This window comes from Cynoglossus semilaevis, chromosome 17 (genome assembly GCF_000523025.1).
Source record: "Cynoglossus semilaevis isolate Cse_v1.0 chromosome 17, Cse_v1.0, whole genome shotgun sequence".
Taxonomy (NCBI): domain Eukaryota; kingdom Metazoa; phylum Chordata; class Actinopteri; order Pleuronectiformes; family Cynoglossidae; genus Cynoglossus; species Cynoglossus semilaevis.
Window position 1 is genome coordinate 4,867,327 of NC_024323.1, and position 20,302 is coordinate 4,887,628.

A 20,302-nucleotide genomic window follows, 5' to 3' on the forward strand; every position below is an offset into this window, starting at 1 on the left:
CTCCAATTTTCTTAGGCCCCTAGAGAAAACCCCTGCTTCGAAAAACCGCTGCATTAGCGTTAGCATAGGCTAATGGAGCATGGGATCGAAGCACTAACCTTTCAGTCAGTAGATAGATAGATAGATAGATGGATAGATTATAAATTATTAATTTATATTATTGTGATGAGTTTTATTTTGCGATTATGGTACAGTCAATTTTTAACAATGCTTCAGTCAATGCATCAAAATAGACAGCTATATTTATTACGCTTCAAAGTGACCCAAATATATATTTCTTATATTCCAAGGTAAAAGAAAACTATAAATCTGACATTTTCAATAATGATATCAGACACTTTCATGATCCTAAATCTAATGTCTGATTTATGGCAAAGTGACCTCAGGCTGAACAGTCACATCGTATTTCATGCATCTGCTCCCACCAAACAGTAGCTGGTGCTTGTCTTTGACAGCACTAAATTTTCTCTCATTTTCTTTCCATGAATCCATTTATGTAGCTGCACCACTACGCCGCAAAAAAAAAAAAAAAGTAAATGATTTAAATCCTGGCCTTGTTTTATTCCTCGCACAATATTCTGTGCAGATTTACACGAGGCTAATACTAGATTTAAAAAGTTCATATTTTAAAAATCCTATTAAAAATGTCTCATATTTCAAAATGTCTAATATAAAATATGAAAGGGAATGGCTTTTATTTTATTTATTTTCTCATGTAAAAACTCAGCCGAAACCAAACTGTAAATGTTTTACAGCAGATTAGTTTTAAAATACTAGTTTTCTGTCATATTCACTCCAGTTCAGACAAAGATTTCTGATTTATTTCCTGAATCCCATGTCGGGCTCCTGTCTAGTATTTATACCTTGTTTATTTTTGCCTCCACTGTTTGAAGAGCGGAACAAAAGGGACTAATTTGCAGCCTCTGAGAAGTGATTCTTCCAATCAACAATCTGTGAGTCCCTGTGAATATCCTGCCCTCTTGACAACACGCATGCAGTTGAACGGGCAGGAAGAAAAAAAAAAAAAAAGAGAGAGAGAGACGTGTTTCAGTTGTTGGATAAGAATGATTCCGTCGAACACATGCACGTCACCGTCTACAGTACTTCAGTCAAGGTTAACACGGCTGTAATAGAAAGTGCAGGGCGACGCATTTGTTTTAGTGTCATCCAAGAAAAATCATTTCCACAGTCTGCTGGAAAGGAATGTATTACTGCACACACGCTCGCGTGCTTTATCTTTGTTCTGCCTAAATTTTAACGTCGTTATTCACAGCCAGGAGACAAATCAGAAAATAAAGCGGACAAACCATCAGAGACGCCCGTTATCGCCCCTCACTCAAAACCCGGCTCCTGCTTCTGAACCGAGACGTCTGCTGAATGTCACCCTCAGTGAAAGGAGGAAACAGTTTCCGACGTCTTCACAATGACACAAAGACACTTAGTTGGTTTTGGCCTGAAGTTATTAGTCGAACGTAATTAACTTTGTATTAATTCTTTTTGCCCCCGATTTTGAAGTCATTTCACAGTGTTTTCCGTCATTGTGCAAAGCACTTTTGCTGATCTCACCGTGAGCTGCCCAGTGACATTATGAAGACGCGGAGACGAGTGAAAGACTCTGTCACAAAGTGATGAATGACACAAGAAGCGATGCAAATAACTGCACTGTGTTTGGGGGAAAAACAACTGCTATAAAAGTATTATACCAAAAAAAAATACTGCACATTTTCAGCCATTATAAAAGTGGTAGTTTTACCAAAAAAAAAAATACTGCACATTTTCAGCCAGGTTTTTCAAAATAATTTACATTAGTTAAAAGGTCACAATTCTGAAGATAGTGATTTAACCTATGGACACGAAACACAAGTTCCACTTATTAGATATTCCACTAGATATCAACATAGTTTTACATAGGGGATCAAATACGTATTTCTGATTCTGAAAAAAGTACACTGTGTTTATTTCATTAGTGTTATTATTTGTGCTTTTTTTTTCTTCTTTTATTTCCACTCAGTCAGTCATATAGCAGTAAAGAGGCTTAAATGCACATCCCTAAAATACAGCGGCACTCCTTTTGAACACTACGAGCGCTACGTGTTCCGTCAGTCAGTCAGTCAGTCAGTCAGTCAGTCAGTCTGTCAGTCTGTCAGTTGGCAGAGAAGCCAGCATAAATAAACACAGGCTTCTCTGCTCACAGCCCCAACAGAGGCCTACAGCCATTAAATGTGTTTTTGGATTCGGATTCATATGTCAGTTCTGGTAGAGTTTAAATGAATTACAGATGACATCAGACAATGCCGTCAATGTTATGTTAGCAATAGTTCACATCTCCTTAACAACGGCTTTACTATAAAGGTATTTATACATAGATGATGTTATAAATATTGAAAAACCATCTGTGTGCTCGACACGATTGTTCGCGCGTCTAACGCAGAGGTGTTCAAAGTTTTGCTCCAAACCTCCGGGGGGCTCTCCAAACAATTTCGGTGTGAAGTGAACATGAAGAGAGATACTTCAAAGATCTCTCTCTCCCATTCCAAAGTCAGAAACTAAAAATTACCTCAGGACTTTAAAAACCCCCGCTGCAGTCAGACACTGTACGCAGTCATGCTTTTTACATTAGAGCAGGTGAAACCAAATGGAACTGTCTCATATCCATCACTTTGAGCGCACCAAAGTAAGCCTGATGCCCATTAAGTTACGATCTCGCTCCCCGTTGTGCTAAAAGCTACGGAGGTGGCGCCGCAGCAAATTGTGGCCATGTGATTGATGTGCACTCCCGAGCCAGAACAAAGACCACGATGTTTGATTCAAAACTGCGTTTCGAATGACCCACATACACACTTTGTGCTTTGTGATTATTATTTAGAAGAGTGAAGAGGATTACACACAGCTGGACACCAGTCCAATGTGTCCCCCAGGGTACTGTCTTAGGACCTGTTATGTTTTCCCTTCTTGTAAATGATTAAATCATTATTTACTGAACATTTTTGATAGCTTTGTTGCACAAGTTACGAGCATAATCCGTTCCAGGACCGAGCTCGTAACTCGAGGTGCTCGTATCTCTAATCATTTTTTCCCATAAGAAATAACAGAAAAGAGAAAAAATTAATCCGTTCCGGCCCTCTAAAAAACTCTTATTAGTGCTAATAACAATGGAAAAAACATGTTTTTTCACACACACAAAATCCTGTGATATAAAATAAAATGCTCGTCTGCTCCGAGTGCTCGGCCACCTAGCGTTGGCGTCTGTAAGCTGTACTCATATCTCAAATCTTTACTCGTAAAAAAAAATTAGCTTGAAGGCTTGCTCATATCTCGGAATAGTATCGTACCTTACATGTATGCTACGTAACTTACAAAAACGTAGAATTAACTTTACTTAGCTTATGTAACACTTTTTCTTTTACACTTTTTTTTTTTCTTAGGGCTAGGTGCTGGGGTTATATTCCTTTTTTTAAGGGAGTTTTCTTTTGTGGTTTTTGTTGTTTTTATTTTTGACTCACTACTTTTTTTAAACCACAGTGGTATAAAGAGATACTGGTTTATAAACCGTAAAGCCAGTACAGCTTCACATCCTAAACCTGCTGGGACCAATCGCAGAAAATCACATAAATAATCCAAACACAATATGGAAGACTCGTGGGTCAAATCAAAGCAAAACATTTGCTTGAAGGCTTGCTCGTATCTCGGAATACTCAGATGTCGGGACGCTCGTATCTCAAGGTAGTACCCTACTGATGAATCCAGACGTTTTAAGGCTAGGTGCTGGGGTTATTTTCCTTTATATTTAAGGGAGTTTTCTTTTGTGGGTTCTGTTGTTTTTATTTTTGACTCACTACTTTTTGAAACCACAGTGGTATAAAGAGATACTGGTTTATAAACTGTAAAGCCGGTACAGCTTCACATCCTAAACCTGCTGGGACCTACAGTTTATCAGTGCTGTTGGAGTAAAGTCAGTTTATTTTATTCTCTATCAATAAGCGTGCTAGTTCACTTCACTTCAGTGGCTGGAATTGAGTGTTTGTACGTACTACAAAAGAGGAATTACAAGAAAGTGAAAACAGTCCTTGGATCAAGGACATATGTTTTTGACCAAGCAGAAATGCATCCTTAAAAAGTATATATTCATACAAAGTTAACCAGTAACACGGTTCAGACATTTTTTTTATTGTCTCTCTACTAGAAATAAGTCAATGATTGTAATTCAAGATTTTGCGCCTTGAGTAGAAATAGTATTTCAGAGGTGAAGACATATATATATATATAAGACATATATATATATATATATAAGACATATATATATATATGTATAAGACATATATATATAATTTTATTTCATTTGTAAATTCCACACAAAAACAACTCAACCGGAAATTATAATCCTTTGCATTGCGTTAAAAAATAATCTAAATTGTAAACAGAAAGCAAGCATTTGACAGATTATCTGTGTGAACAGTGAGCAGGATGTTCTGGTGTCTATAAAGGAAAGTGACAATCTTGTTCCAGATTATTTACACAAATCACTCTGACAGCTGTCAGCCTCTGGATTAGAACCGTGGAAAACAACAGCAATAGTTTATGTTCCGGAATATTTTTACAATAACCAATGATTAATTAATCCCTTTTATATTCTTACCGTGTAAATCCCCTCACTGTCGGCGTGCAGAATTTTAAATACATCGACTGATTTAAAGGTAGGATTAGAATCGTCCCGCTTTTTCTTTTGACTCCTCCACAAGAATTCTAAAAACACACCTCGTTTGTCTCGCTGTGTCCTCAGCTCAGAGTCAAACAAAACAGGCAGTTTCTAAACTGATTCTAGTGTTAGTGGTCGTAAGCGCTGGATTTGAACACTATCCAGTCCAGGATTTTTTTTTTTTCTGTGTAAAAACTGTCATGCTGTTTCTAAGTTAAAACCGTTGATATAAATCCTATATGTGAGTAAGGTGTGTGTGTGTGTGTGTGTGTGTGTGTTGTCATAGTCTGTGGTTTCTTCCATATCAAGTGCACCGCTCTACACTTAGATAAGAGACAGATGATAATCCACTGTGTGTCTTTTTAAACACTGTCGGTGGAAAGAGAAAAAAGATCCGTCACTCTTCGGCTGTTCATTCAGTATCAGCCTCAGTATCAGCCTCTAACATCGCAGCACAAATGTTAGCTGATAAATATTTAACAGCAGGGTTTTTTAAAATACATTTAAGGTATTGTGGGGTTATTTTGGCTGCATTTGCCCTGTTCTTTTAATGAGAAAATGGTAAATGTGTTGTTAAATCACATATACCTACAGTAAAAGTTTATTTTGAATCATGAATGAATTGATGGATAAATGAAAAGATTTATTTCGAATCCGCACCTATACATGTATTTTTTTTTTCTTTTTTAATTTGAACACTACAGTCACAGATTAGTGCAAATTCACAGCGCAGATGATTGTGTGGGGCCAATGGTTGACTTATTGGGTTATTTTTTTGTTATTATTATATTGAGATTAGATCCTTTTCATTTTCCGATTAATTCTGGTTGTAGTTTGTGACGCCAGCACAGCAGATAGTGATCAGTAGGTCTGTTCAAACTGATTCATTTGATAATCACGGTCAGATCACAGAGTTGACACCATGAACTTTAAATATCGCAGCCGTCATCACTTCAAAGCAAGATGAAGAGAATCAGTTCACAAAACGAACGAGTTGCACGGCGGAAACACAGACATCTCTTCTTTCCGATACTGTACATATTTACCAAAATCATCTTTTTAACTCTTGAATATTTACCAAAATCATCTTTTTAACTCATTTTAACCCAACGTATAAAGGGTGTCATCAGCAAATCACAGCTTCTGTCAGTGGTTTCGGACTTTTGTCCTTCTCTCCAGGGCCAAATAAAATCGTTCCACGTATTTATTAGTGGAATTTCGTGCAGCTTTGAGCTCAGCAGCTGGTTAGAGAGGATTCTTGTGTTTTATTGTAAAGGCTCTCAGGCTCTAAAGGCTCCAGGTGCTGGAAGCTTTGTCAGCATGAAATGGCAAAGCTCGGGAGATTGACTTTCCACTTCACACTACATACACTTCTAAATGTAAAGTCGTGTATAGTAACACTGATGCACATCAGTCCAGTAAATAATACAGCGAACGTGTGACACTTTGAAGAGATGAAACAGTTGTTACAGAAGTACAGAAGTTTGTTTATATATATATTTCTATATGTCATTAAGTTACATATTAATGAATGTGTATTGTTATACGACCGTGGTGTCCAATAAAATCAGTAGATTGCAGTGGGAATGCAGGTAGATCATTAGCAACTAATATATATTTAGATATATGTATATAGTATATATATAAATATATGTATATATGTATATATATACAATTCTATATTGTGTAGATGTGACTGTAATAATTGAACCATATTGTGCCATACAGTTACATACATTTAATCTGTACCCCGAGCATATAAAGTATATATAAAGTATGTTCCGCTTATATGATTAAATATACGTAAATATATTTAACGTTATCGGTGTAGGTAGCAGATTACTTTAGCCTGGTCATTTGAATAGTAGCGCCCAAGCCAAATACGTGTGCGCACAAATTAAATTAAAAGACAAAATAGGTGTAAATATATAGTAAGTTTGAAGTTTGCACCGATACTAACTTTTTGCCGATATCCGACATGTCAATATTGTCCAAACACTTAATTTCCGATTCCGATATCAACCGATACCGATATAGTGGGGCAGTTGCGGCTAAGGAAGTTGAGTGCCGACTGCTCACTAAGGCGATTGGTTAAAGGCAGAGGCCACATTGTGTGCAGTGGTGTGCTACGCATCAGTGACAATAATTCATTTTAACTCTCACATACGCCATCATCTGGTGAAACCCAGAAATTGCGTTATCGCGTTTTCATTATCGGAGGAAAAACCAATAACGATTCTTACAGATATTCGTCCATTTTCGCCCCACAAATATAAACAAAAACAACATATATATTGCTGTTTTTGTCCAAATGTTTAGTCTTTTTTAGTCTGTGCCTAAAGAAATCCAATTAAGTGAAAAGAAAATAAACAAAACGTGTTAATTCGCCCTCTTTATCTTTACTACTAAGTGAAAAGTGTAATGAAATTACATAATTAAAGGAAGTGAAAGTGTAATGAAATTACATAATTAAAGATTCCACCTTAACTGCATCTTCAATACAATGCACCAAATGGTTATGACAGAATATTTAAAGGTTAGTTGTTTCCATTTGTCATTGAATTATCATAAAACATCTTTTTTTAAAAATACAACTTTTCACTGCACAGATCCAATCCTTCAGTTTACTGCATTATTCATGTATTACCAGGCTCTGTGTATGCATATGTCGGCCATTTCCAAACCGATTCCATGCCAGATGAGAGGAGGTTTGATCAAGGCTTTGAAGGCAACATGTATCACTCCTTTTTATTCACCACTAATCATAAGATTTGCTCCTGGAGTATGTACACTCCTGCACCGTCCCGGGAGACCGTGGAGAGGAGCTGTGCGCCCTTGCTCACTTAATCCGTGCCTGACATGAGACTGCTGGGTTTCACTTGGGAGACATCGGTGTGACCTTTCACAATGATCACCTACTGTGTACATCACTCCTAGCTAGCAGGCCCTAGCACTCTGTCATCTTCCCATCATTGACTTTCTCCTGTAGCTGCGTCCTCCTGGGACGAAGTGGAGCTCAATCTTGCGCTGATTTTTTTTCCCAACAGCAGCTCATTGTTTGGACTGGGCCCGGTCTCACTGTGAGGCAAATTTAAGCTAAAGAAATGCTGCCACACTCTGACAAGTCTGTCTCAGAAATTCTCAGTTGCCCTCCTTAGCTGTGGCTTCTCTTCCGCTTTGATGAAAGTGGAGCCATGCTGGTTGGAGTACCTCGCCTTCAGCACCTGGCTGTCACACCGGCGATGACTCTCTCCTCCCAGCACTTAGAGCTTAAGATGACTTACAGTCCCACTCTCTCTCTTCAGGCACATGGGGCACAATAGTCACACAGCATTAGAAGTTGCAAAAAAAAAAAAAAGCTGAGGGAGGCAAAAAGGAACTGACTGAAGGCCTATCACTGCCAGAGTATACATGCGCCATCCTGCTGCTGTCCAGTCCAGGCACATCACTGCTTTATTCCCACCATGCAATTACTGTGTAACTCCCACACAGCTGTACCCACTCTGGCCAATTGTCACTTGTTGTTTCTGGTCCAACAAATTCAGCTAAATGTGGTCGGACTCCTCTGCATGGCTGGACTCAAGTGTGTGTACAAAAGAGGTGTCATCCCCCACCTCAGTGGCACAGATTGCAGCTCGGGCATGTTTTTGTCATTGTGTTCAATCTTCCGGCTGAGAGCCCACAAGAGTTAGCCTGCAGGAATTTTTTTAGCGCCAACAGATTCAGTTCTTCAACTTGAATGAGTCGCTGGATTTTTTTTTTTTTTTTCTCTCACGTTAAAACAAATACTGGCCTAAGACCAACAGTTAATCCTCTCACATTAAAACTAATACTGGCCTAAGACCAACAGTTAATCAGAAAAGGTCAATGAAATTATCACTACCATCCTTACCACTCACTCTCTTAGGACTCATCACTATTATGAAGAATATTGCACAAAATAGAGAGAAAACGGCTGCTTCGAGTGCTCGGCGACCTCGCGTCGACGTCTGTATGCTCGCTCATATCTCAAATTTTTACTCGTATCTCAAAGCAAAACTTTGCTCGAAGGCTTGCTCGTATCTCAGAATACTCTATGTCTACTACTATGTCGGGACGCTTATATCTTGAGGTTCCAATGTAGGTCCGATTGAAGGGCCCGGTTTTCATTGGTATATCTCGAGGTTCCAATGTAGTTCCGATTGAAGGGCCCGGTTTTCATTGGAAGACTGTACATATGGAACTACTCCATAATGTATTAATACATGTTTCTGGAATTTTTTATTATTTATATTAGTTAAAAATATTGTTTATTGTTGTGTGTAATAATAAAAATATATCAAGTTCAAGTCAACAAACTTGGCGGGCCACATTTAGCCCCCAGGCCTTGAGTTTGGCACATGATCTTAGAGCAATTTATTTTCATCAGCTTTATTCTGGAAGCTTAGACATATTTACATTATATTTATGGACAAAGTAAAAAATGCCATGGAACTATACTGCGAATAACCAAAAAACACTCAGCAGACTTTGAGGTTGCAGATCATTAAAAAAACACAACTTCTGCAAAAAGGACATTTCAAAATCAGAGTCTTCCTATCATTCAGTCAGACGTTTATTGAAACTTGTCAATATTTGGATAAGAAACAGGGAGCCATTTTTACCCAAAGAACACCTTCCTTACGATGAGCCATAGAGGTTGGAGTACACTATATGGAATCTTCCACACTGAGGTCTGAAGTATAGAAAAAAGGATTCAGTAAAAGTTTGAAAAATAAACTGTAATTGTTTTGTCACCCTTTTTTAGCTACAGCTAGAAGGAAATGTAAAATATGATTGACCCCTCTGCAAAACATTCTGCTCTCATCCAAATCCCTTAGAATATCTGTTTGTCTAAATTGAAAACCAGGGTCGATGCCGAAAGGACCATTAAAATCTGAAGGCGTCTGAGAGATTAGCTAAAAAAAAATGTTGTGGGATTCACCAGTAATCCCAAAATTGGCTGGAAACAACCTCAAATCACCTCAGTGTGTTATTCAGCAACAAGAAAGTTTTTTTTTCCCATGAACTAAATATAGTTACACCCCCGAAAAAGGACTTTATTTTTTATTTTACGATGTAAGTTTTGATCACATGTCGGCCGTTTGTCACGCAAAAGTGTAGCATTAAAAGGCACGGCGCAGACCTCACATGTTTATACACAGTCATTTTTCTTCATCCAGGAATGGTGGGGCAAACACTTATAAATAATGCATTGTTTCAGTTGGTGTCGAGCACTCAGCCGCAGAAGAGTAAAGCAAAGGTGACATATTAGAAACACTCCAGTTTGTCCCCGTTCTTCGTCGTCTCTCACAAAACGAAGACTATTTTCACACATCTGCCGTCGTGGACGAGGCTTGTGTCAGAGTTATTATACCAGTCTAGTTCAGGACGAAAGGCTGTCGGGAGATACAGCGGGATAAGTTATGGCTGAGTGGACTGCTCTGTATTTTCAAGCAGAGATCCTTCAGTGTCTACATTAGACACCAAAAAAGAAAACTATAGTCTAAAATGTACTGGAAGGCAAATAATGTCACATAGTCTTGGAGGGAGTGCATTTTTGCTGGACCGACACCTCGGGGGATACACTCAAATGAAATTAAACTAGAATTCCACATTTTTGTCTAATAAGTTGATCTTTTTTGTTTTGGAATCTAGTCGCGGGCTTAAGTAGATGGTTCACAAAATATATTTCTTGCATATTTAAAATTCAGAATTTAGATCAGATGTTTAATCTTTTAAAAAAAATACAATTTTTAATTCAAGGTAAAAGAGGTTAAAGACTCAAAAAGTTTACAGGAGGAAACACATCCTATAATACTTTGCGAAAGCACCTTTGATTTCATTACTGCTCAATTAATTAGTGAATAAAAAAAATGACCCTTGTTTATGATGCAAACCTGAAGTTTAGTCTCCACACTAACTGCCAATTAAAACAAATATTAGCAGGAAAAACAAGGCGTCGGGGACAAAAGTTGACCTCGCTCGGTGCTCGTCAGCGTGTGCCAAATGTTGTTTGTCTTTCTTAGCGGCGATTCAAGCTCAGAGCAGATACACTGGAACTACGGCGTTCATTTGGAGGCCGATTTCACTTGTGCTCGGCGATGCAGTCAACTGGCTGTTTACCGCAGCATTTGCCATTTTCATGAAAGGCGGCGCTGAGTGAAGGAACGCTTGCAGTGTAAGCGGGGTTTGCTCGGTGACCCTTTTCAAAACACTAATGTTCATTACTGGCTAATGTGGGACTCTGAAGCTCCCCAGATGGTGTTGGTTATTATTCATGCTTGGTGTTCTAGCTTCATGACCTGTAAATAATACTCCAAGCGTAGTTGGGGTTTTTTTTAGAGATGAAAGGACACATGAGCCATATAGGGTTTTTTTTTCCTAGAGGACGAGGAAAGATTTATCTAGAAGGTTCTATTGAGTTTGGACTTTATTTCTTCCGAATTCTTACATAGACTTACACTCATAACCTTGAGCGTAGTGTCAGTATTTCTAGATCTTCTTAAGAAATTCAACTTACAGATGGTCCTCGGTTTATGACGTCCTCAACTTACAGCGTGTTGTAGTTACATCACCATCACCTACACATTTATTAGGAAAAATTTGTTCCATCATTACAACGTACGGCGTTAAAACCCAACAACTAATAGGCGAGCTGAGTCACGCGGTGCTATACATGGAAGATGGTTTTGTTTACATTCCCCTGTTGCACCCCATACATTGAATTGGGCTACATTTGTGTTGTTTTTTGGGAACTTTAATTCTATAGAGCAATGGTTCTCAAACTGTGGTACGTGCACCACCAGTGGTACGTGAGCACTCTCTAGTGGTACGTGGGGAAAATTCATATTTTCACATTTACATTTTCAACTGAATAAATCTGAAACACACCATGTACAATTAATACAACATTTAAACATAAACACCTTTATAAACATTAATAAACATCTCTCCTGTGTGGTGGAAGCTAATAGGGAAGGCCTCTGCTGCTGTATTCTAATGTTGGTCATCATGGTGGTACTCAGAGAGCTCAATGTTTTCTCAGGTGGTACAGAGTATAGAAAGTTTGAGAACCGCTGGTATAGAGTAAAAAAAATTAATAAAAAAATCTAGAATATACTGAAGTTGGAGACAAAAAAAATGGTTTTATTTGATAAATAATAAATATAACAATGTCAACCACACTATCTTGTTGATAAGAACCTCTTATCCTTAATCTCTGAAATCCACTGTCAACAACATCTCCAGTAATATGTCGTATTTTTTTCTTGTATTATTTATCCCATATATCTAAAATGTTTACTGTGAGGCCTGTGAGGCGCTGGCTGAAATGGCAATTATCTGCAGTGACAAAACGAGAGCATGCAGAGCACTCACTCGTAAATCAGTCCTCAAGCCAACAATAAACAATAAAGGGGAAGCGTTTCATCAATAAAATAAGGCAGTGATGTTGGAAAAAAAAATGACTGGGGAGACATTTTTAAAATTTTAATTAGTAGCAGTAAGAGCTTGTAGCTTTTCTAAGTCCTGGTCCCACACGTTGTTTTATGCACGGTTACAAACAAAATACAACCTCATTAATTACACCTGCAATAAACTCCTTTATACTGTAAACTTATATATGCCATTTTTATTCACTGCGCTGTACTCTTATATATGCCATTTTTATTCACTGCGTATTTCTTTGAAATACATTAGCATACTGATGAAAGAAAAAATTCAGTAAACGTATATTAGCAGTGATGTCCGATAATGTTGGCCTAGCAATATAATTGGCCGATATTAGCTTAATTATGTAATATCTGTAAGAATCGTTATCGGACGTTGTTCCGATAATGAAAACCCGATAACGCGAGGCCTGGTTTTCGCCCAGATGATGTGACCTAAAAATTGTTTGAAAGTAAAACTTAAACTATTATTTGTATCATGCACAGTGTTGTCATTGTGATACTGCACACCACTGCACACGATGAAATGTGTCCTCTGCCTTGCATATATCGGTTGCATTATATCGGTATCAGTAAGTGATTTGACAATATCGACATATCGGATATCGGCAAACGTTAAAATTGGACATCCACATGTATTAGTAATCCTTTGATATAGGTTAAAAATAATGAACTTATCTGAAGTGGCAGCAAGAAAGAAGGAAAGGCAGCAGCGTAGAGGTCAGAGCAGGAACTAAGGATGATGACCTTTGGAGGTAAAAAGCTGCCAGACATCATAGGGCGAGGGAAGGTCGATGTTTGTGTGTTCAGAAGAACAGATGGAGGCGAGGCGAGCGTTGTGGGGTAGGTTGATAAATGTTGCCCAACTGAGTTGAGGGTTGATTATATCATTTGATATATATGTATTTTTGGAACCTCGTTTTACATTTTGGATCTTTATTTGCAGTTAATATGTGGATGTGATGCGTTTCGGTTGGGGGGGGGGGGCGGTTGGGGGGGGGGGTAAGTGCTTTACGATAAGCATAAAGAAGAGTACCGCAATGCAAATCTGTGTGGGGCAGACTTCTAATAACAAAATGTATATAAAAATGTAAATGAAAATACCCTCACATTCTGTCAGGGTTAAATAGGATTTTGATACAAATACACACCATATACACAAAGCTAGGTTTTTTCAAAAACAAAATGAAGATAAGACTTTCAGTTTCATTTTCATAGTATTCGAAGGTCTTGTAATGGATGCAAAGCACATTTTTGAAGAAAATAAAGCAGCTAACCTTAAAGGTATCAGGTCTGTACGTTAAATTTTTTTTTTTTTTTAATTTTTCTTAGGAATTTCAGAGCGACCCCTTATTTCTTATCTGAACTCATTGGTCAGGCCACCGGCTGCCACGCTGAGCCTGTCTGATCTGTTAAACCTGTGGTGGCACATTTAGCTTATCACTCAATGCAAATTTGAGCTGTGTAAGTTATATTTTTTATTCCCGGGCACAGCCGTTTGGATAAATAAAGTGGTCTCTTTAGTATGCAGATGTGGTTGCAGTGACTATTAGAGCAGCTTCACACCTCAGGAATCACACACAGAAAGCTGCCGGTCCTCACTGATCCTCCGTGCGGCTCATCCTCTGCTATCAGCTCACAGATACACGCTTTAAGATACGGCCATTTGCAGGAAAGTACTTGAAGGTATAAATCCATTTTTAGTGTCTTTAATCCCTCTGTGTGTCGTGCGGTTTCCTCTCTTCTCCAGGTCGTTGTTCTTATTGCATCACATGAGTAACAACGGGTTCATAACGCAGCAAAAGGCCTGGCTTGGTTTAAGTGAGAACAGCAAAATACTTGATGTTGTGTGGTTCTCAATTATTTTCTGTCATGACCCCCACCCCCATGAGGACAGAAATGTTTTCATGCCCCCTCAACCCACACCCCCGCGAATTGAAATACTATTGAGAACCTGATAACATGTACAACATTCCTTTGCTACATTAGTAAAGAACCTGTTACCGAGTAACTAATTACATGCAGGATTAAAACAATTTGCGTAAACTGAAAAAAAATCTTAATCAGATCTTAATTGCGTCTTAGTGGCTTGAATCTTGTTTAAAACCAATGGTGATTTTTTTCTTTTATTTCCTACAACAGTTTCCAGCTGTATTGTTTTCAAACACAGCTATTAATATTAAGTATAAATTTATAATTGTTTTTTCTATGTGGACTTTATTTCTTTATCATTTATTTATAAGATTAAAAATACAGGAAAATATGCGTTTTTTTTCCCTTGTTGGGAAAAAAAATCGTTGAACATAAACACATTTAGAAATGAATGCCTACAGCGTCAGAAAAGTAATTCTGAAAAGGCCGTACAAGTGACATTCTGGAAGGTGCTTTAATTAGCAGACTAAATAAGTACGAACGTAACGACAGTTTATTTGTTTCTCACAGCATTTCTCACAGAAACAATTCAAAGACGTGCTTCACGGTCGAACCTCCCAAAAGTAGGACAAATGTTTAAAACAAAGACTACACAGCTACAGACACAGACATATAAACATTTACATTTAGTTATCGCAGGATCCCGTGATCAATCGCGATTACAAAATTTAATCGTTGCTCAATCTTAATAAAAGACAAAAATGTTCTGTTTTTTTTTTTTTTTTACTATATTACAGAATTTTATTTTTGGCAGTACTTCTTAAATAATGGGGTGGGGGAGGGGGGGGTGAGGTGCCGGGGGACGTGAAGGGCTTCAAATGGAATATAGCACGCTTGACATAAATCTACCTGCTGCTGCAATGCTTGAATCATAACAAGCCTCCAGCCACTAGGTGGCAGCAACTCATAGAGTGGTTTGTACAGATAAATATATAGATAAAATACAGATAAAAATATACACATTATCAGGTTTTCAGTAGTATTTCAATTAGTGGGGGTGTGGGCTAAAAGGAGGGGCGTAAAAACATTTTTCTCCCCAAGGGGGCAGCATGACAGAAGATTATTGAGAACCACTGACATTATCAATGATTTAGTGGAAACATAGGTAACAATTTTATTCATAATAATACTGAAAATTAAAATAGTAATATTTGCTTTCAGTATATCTCATAACCACATTTCCCCAACCAGCACAACGATATCCACGTATTTCTCTTCTAACACAACTGTTTTGACAATTCAGTGTGATGTAATTTTTCCTCAAAATTTGTAAGGATTGTACATCAAAAAGAAAGGTTTCATGAAAACGTCAGTAAAACTAACCGGTTTGGTCTAGTTTCGCTCGGAGAATAGATTTGAAATAGTGAGGACGCCGCAGTTCCATAACTACAATTTTAGGACTGCAATTAAAGCACTTTAATCCGTGAGCGGCCATGCAGTTCTAAACCCGTGGAAAGGCCCGTTGCTGTGAGACAACAGAAGCTGCAAAAACACAAATTCTCACTGTTTGTTCAAAACAGAGAAAACTGGTACTACATTTACCTCACGTACTTAACTCACCGACTATGAATATTGGATGATGATGTTTTTTTTCTGTAATCAGGAATCAGAATCAACACATCCGTTACTGACTGCAGTGCATTAAAATTAGCCCACTAGCTTCACACAGATCACTCCTGTGGGCTCTGGAAATGTCCAGCTCAAATTTTATGGCAGCCAATCAAACACTTGCAGTGTTATTTCAACCTGAACCAAAGCAGTGGACGGGGAGACGATCCCTGCCAGTCATAGAACATCCCCGTGGTTCATACAAAAGAAAAAAGATAGCACTAATTTTAGAATCTGTCTCCTTGTTTTGGAACTGTTATGTCTGTAACACTGATATGATGCTGTAGTGTGATGCAGTGTGAACCCATGGCTCTCTGGAGAGCAGTGAAGTCAGTTGGGAAAATCATTGGGATTAACCTCCCAGAGATTGACACTCTCTTTACCTCCTGCTGCCCAGGTAGAGTGCAAAACAGCCCTTAGAACAGCTCACACAGCCTATCTACTGCCCTCTGGGAGGACATATAGATCCATCTGTTCTAGAACTACTACTGTAGAATGACTCACAGCATGTACCCCCAAAGTACACGCTGTGAGAGGTTGGATAACCCTACGTCTCTTTGAATGAAAATGGATTTGAATTAAGTCCATATAAATGGATTTTTTTTTGTTGGTTTTTTTTTTTTCCTTTCAGTCGTTCGGTCCATTCATGGTAAATTTAACGTCCTGGTGAATGTTTCTTTCAGAATATTTCTATGCCGACTGCTCCCAGTGACCTTTTGCAACTTCAAGTCTCTTCCGTACTGTCACTTTAATACCAAGTGCTGGACTTGTGTTTATTTCTCACAGCTGCACTGATGAGAACATTCATTTTCATATTTATATGTGGTCTTTGGCACAGGTCTACCAGTCCATATATCTGGGAGCTGATTTGTGTCCAGACTGCCCAAACAGTTGCCAGCACATCTTTTGGCACAGGTGAGCTGCAGTCAAAAAGCAAATAAAATGTGATGAAATCCCATTACTTACTGAAGTTCCTGTGTTTGTGTGATTGTTTTTTGTTTTGTTTTTTTGTTGTTTTGGTTTTTTTTTTTTTTGGCATTAGCCAGCAACGTCTTTAATTTTGAACACGAGATTGTGTAAAATGAGTCTTTGATTAGCATGAAAACCTATGATTTAGCAACAATTTTAATTCACCGTCTATTGTAATATATTTAATGCAACAAAATATATTTAAAATTTAACAAAGAGCCGTCCTGCATTTGTATTTGTAAATGTGTTGGAAACCATAAATATATATATGTGTATATATATATTTTTATATTAAATATATATATACACATATATAAATATATATATGCGTGTGTATGCTTATGTAAGTATGTGTGTAGGTGTGTCTATTTATACATATATGCATATATATGTATTTATTGTAAGGTGTCTTTGGGTAACAGAAAGGCGCCTATGAAATAAAATCTATTTTATATATATATATATATATATATACATATATATATAAGCATCTGACAGACAATTTTGTCTTCTTGTGTTTTAAGTACCGAGAGTCCTCGCTTTATGACGTCCTCGACCTACAGCGTTTCGTGGTTCCCATCAACTTTATCAAGTAAGTCTGGCTCCATATCTGTCCAAACCTCAGCTGCCGGAACGTCACAGTTCCTCTCTCTGCTACTGCATTCCACAAGAAGAACATACATCTTTGGCTCCCTGTGTATTTCTTCACTTGTTGCAGCCTTAGGCCTGTCTGACTTCACTTATCCGCTCAGATTGTTCCATTCCCCCCTGTGGTGTCCTGCTGCCGTCTTCCTTTGGTACACCTGTCTCCGGTTGTGCTGTGTTCTCACCCGAGTACTTCATGACATATCGTTCTTGTCTCTGCGTTTTCTGCGTCTTTTCGTCTCACAGCGATTCTCTCTCTGGCCGCCTTTTGTCTCAGTGTGTCTGAGCGGTCTAAAAAGGTTTGATATGCATCTTACTGTAGAGGAAGTCACAGCGGGAATCGTTACAAATGAATGAAGCGAGTTAAAACACTTCCGTCATTAGAGCCGGGTAAATAAAAGGCAACGGCTGACGAGCAGATTGAAGTCTCTCTGCCTGTTATAACTCATTTATTTTGAATAACAACACAGTTGTTAGCACGAGGGCCTCAAAGCACAGTTTTTATGTTCGGTCTCCCAGCATGGGGTCTGATTTATCATCAGTTCAAAGACATGCTGGTTAGAGTGTGGATGGTTCCTTGACTCCAGAAAGAGTATATATACATATATACGTATATATTCGTGGCTAAAAAGTCCAGGCATTTTTCTGAGTTTGCTGTGGACGTATGGAGAATCTGCAGCGCTACATTATGTGGGTCAGACGAGTTCACCATTGCTGGAAAATGTCTGCATACTTGGGGGTGATATGTGGTGCCTAGCTTGATCATTCAGGAGGCAGGATACTCACCCACTCACTTGCTGTGAATTACCCAGAGCTTTGCACTGCTCTGACACGGGAAGGGTGGCAGGAGAAGTTCCAGGATGTCTGAAGCAACTTTTGCAAAACGTGTGTTCTCACACACAGGCCCTCTGGACTATTTTTGGAACATTTCTGAGAGCAACTTTAGTTGGCCTTGTTAAAGACTCTTGGTCCATCTAGGGCAGCGATGTCAAATAGTTTTTTGGTTCAGGGGCCGCAAACAACCTTAGCAGATGTCAAGTGGGCCGGACCAGTAAAATCATAACATAATATATTGTAAATAACAATAAGTCCATGTTTTTCCTCTTTGTTTAAATGCAAAGAAGGACAAGTGTATTAGATATATATATTATTTATTCATATAATTTTACCAAGAACATGCTGATCACAATATTTTTTTATTTTCAAAATTCATCAAGTGGGCCAGACTGAAAAGTCTAGCGGGCCGGTTTTGGCCCATGGGCTGTATGTTTGAAACCCCTGGTCTAGGGTGTATCCTACTTCTATCCAAGAGTACCTCAAAAAAAGCAACGTGTGGGAATAAATTGGTGGATTTCAATTTATTATTATTTTTATTTATTTATTTTTACATATTTTCACGTCTACAACAATCCCGAAATCAGTCACGGGCGTTAGCATTACACCCTGAAGTGCTAACAGGAAATGGACAATGATTAGATTTCCATTCCAAAGTGTACCGCCTAGAGACCATTTAAATAGAACTTCAGGAACTTCGCACTTCCATCCATAACACAAGTTAACATTTGCCTGAGGTTTTGTGGTCACTTATGCATTTCTTTTTTCTTTTTTTTCTTTTAACAACAACTACTTTCCAGTCCTATTTTTAACATCTAGACTTAGTCACAGTTTTTTTTATGCACTGGTACTGCACTAACTTCAGCAAAACTGAGTAAAAACCACTGTCCATTGAGAGCATCTTTAAAAAGGGGAGACGCTCCAAAACTGCCACCAGAAAGAAAGATGCATTCAATAGACTATACCTAGAGTCCAAGTAGAGAGAAAACAGCTCAGGGCTCACTTTCATAATACCTTAGGTGAGTTGTATTTTATTATATAAATTCCAATGTAATATCAGTAGGAAAGAAAGTACCACACAATAAATTAATAATCCTGTTTACATTAAATATGTAATAATTGAATTATATACTGTATATATGCCCTCAACACACCTCTTCTGCTGGCAGAAAAACGTGCCTGTATAAAAGTGTTTTTTTTTTTTTTTTGTACTATCTCCCTACTATGTACTACTACTAGGAGGGGGGAGACAGGGTTGTATTTACACAGATCTATAAGAGAATAACACTGTGAGGATGAGAACAGAGTATAAGCCCTGATATTGACAAAAAAAAGTTTCTCTTAGGTTCAGAAACTCACAGCTTCTGACAAAGACTGAGCTTTCTGTGAAGACTAGGAAACTAAAGTTGAAAAGAAAATTCAAGGACATTCTCATCCCAGTTAATAATTTATGTTTAGACCAGAAACTTATTAGTAACTAGACATAAATAAACAAAGACTGGTTGACAACAACAATAATTACTACTACTACTACTGTACTACTACTGTTATAATATTTCCTACGGCATATAATGCGCTTTTTAGGGATGGCTCGATACCACATTTTCATGTCCGATACCGATACTTGGAGTATCTGCTGACACCCATATCAAACCGATATCTTCTTTTTTATTCCCGCATGACGCTTGCTGCCGTCGCTAAGGCGATAGTGTCCCTGTTGACACTATTGACTTTGCATGTTGTGCAAAGTTAAGTTGAGCAATTGGGTTGGGTATTATCCAATATCGGAGCAATACCGAGTATTGCAGTGTTTCCCAATGTTTTTTCTGGGGACTCAATTACTATTTTAATAGTCACAAACCTTCGCAGCTAGACCATGTGCCCAGTCTGTGATGTCATCTTAAAGTTACAGTAGCACCTGGAAAACTAACGCTGTCAGAATGTACAGCAAGTGTACTCTTGTTTGCTACTGAAGAGAAATGTCTAGTCAGAATAATGGAGACATTTACTCCCGTAGTCCCTCGCAATGGGTTTGCAACTTGCCCCATAATGTTCTTGAATAAGTTCTAAGTAAAACATAAATATAATAATGACAATAAACACATCGACTTTGCCATTTAACTTCTGCGACGTCCTGCCAGGTACCATT

The 20,302-nt window shown here is 38.1% G+C and overlaps 1 protein-coding gene across 2 annotated transcripts in view; it reads left to right on the plus strand.

Moving 5' to 3' along the window:
• kdm8 (lysine (K)-specific demethylase 8) overlaps positions 1-20,302 on the plus strand; it is a 123,315-nt gene that overhangs the window by 82,690 nt on the left and 20,323 nt on the right. For both annotated transcript variants that reach the window (XM_017040805.2, XM_017040809.2), the window contains 2 exons: positions 16,544-16,620; positions 17,199-17,266. The gene's annotated coding sequence lies outside the window, so the exon portion shown is untranslated. The remainder of the gene's footprint in view (positions 1-16,543; positions 16,621-17,198; positions 17,267-20,302) is intronic.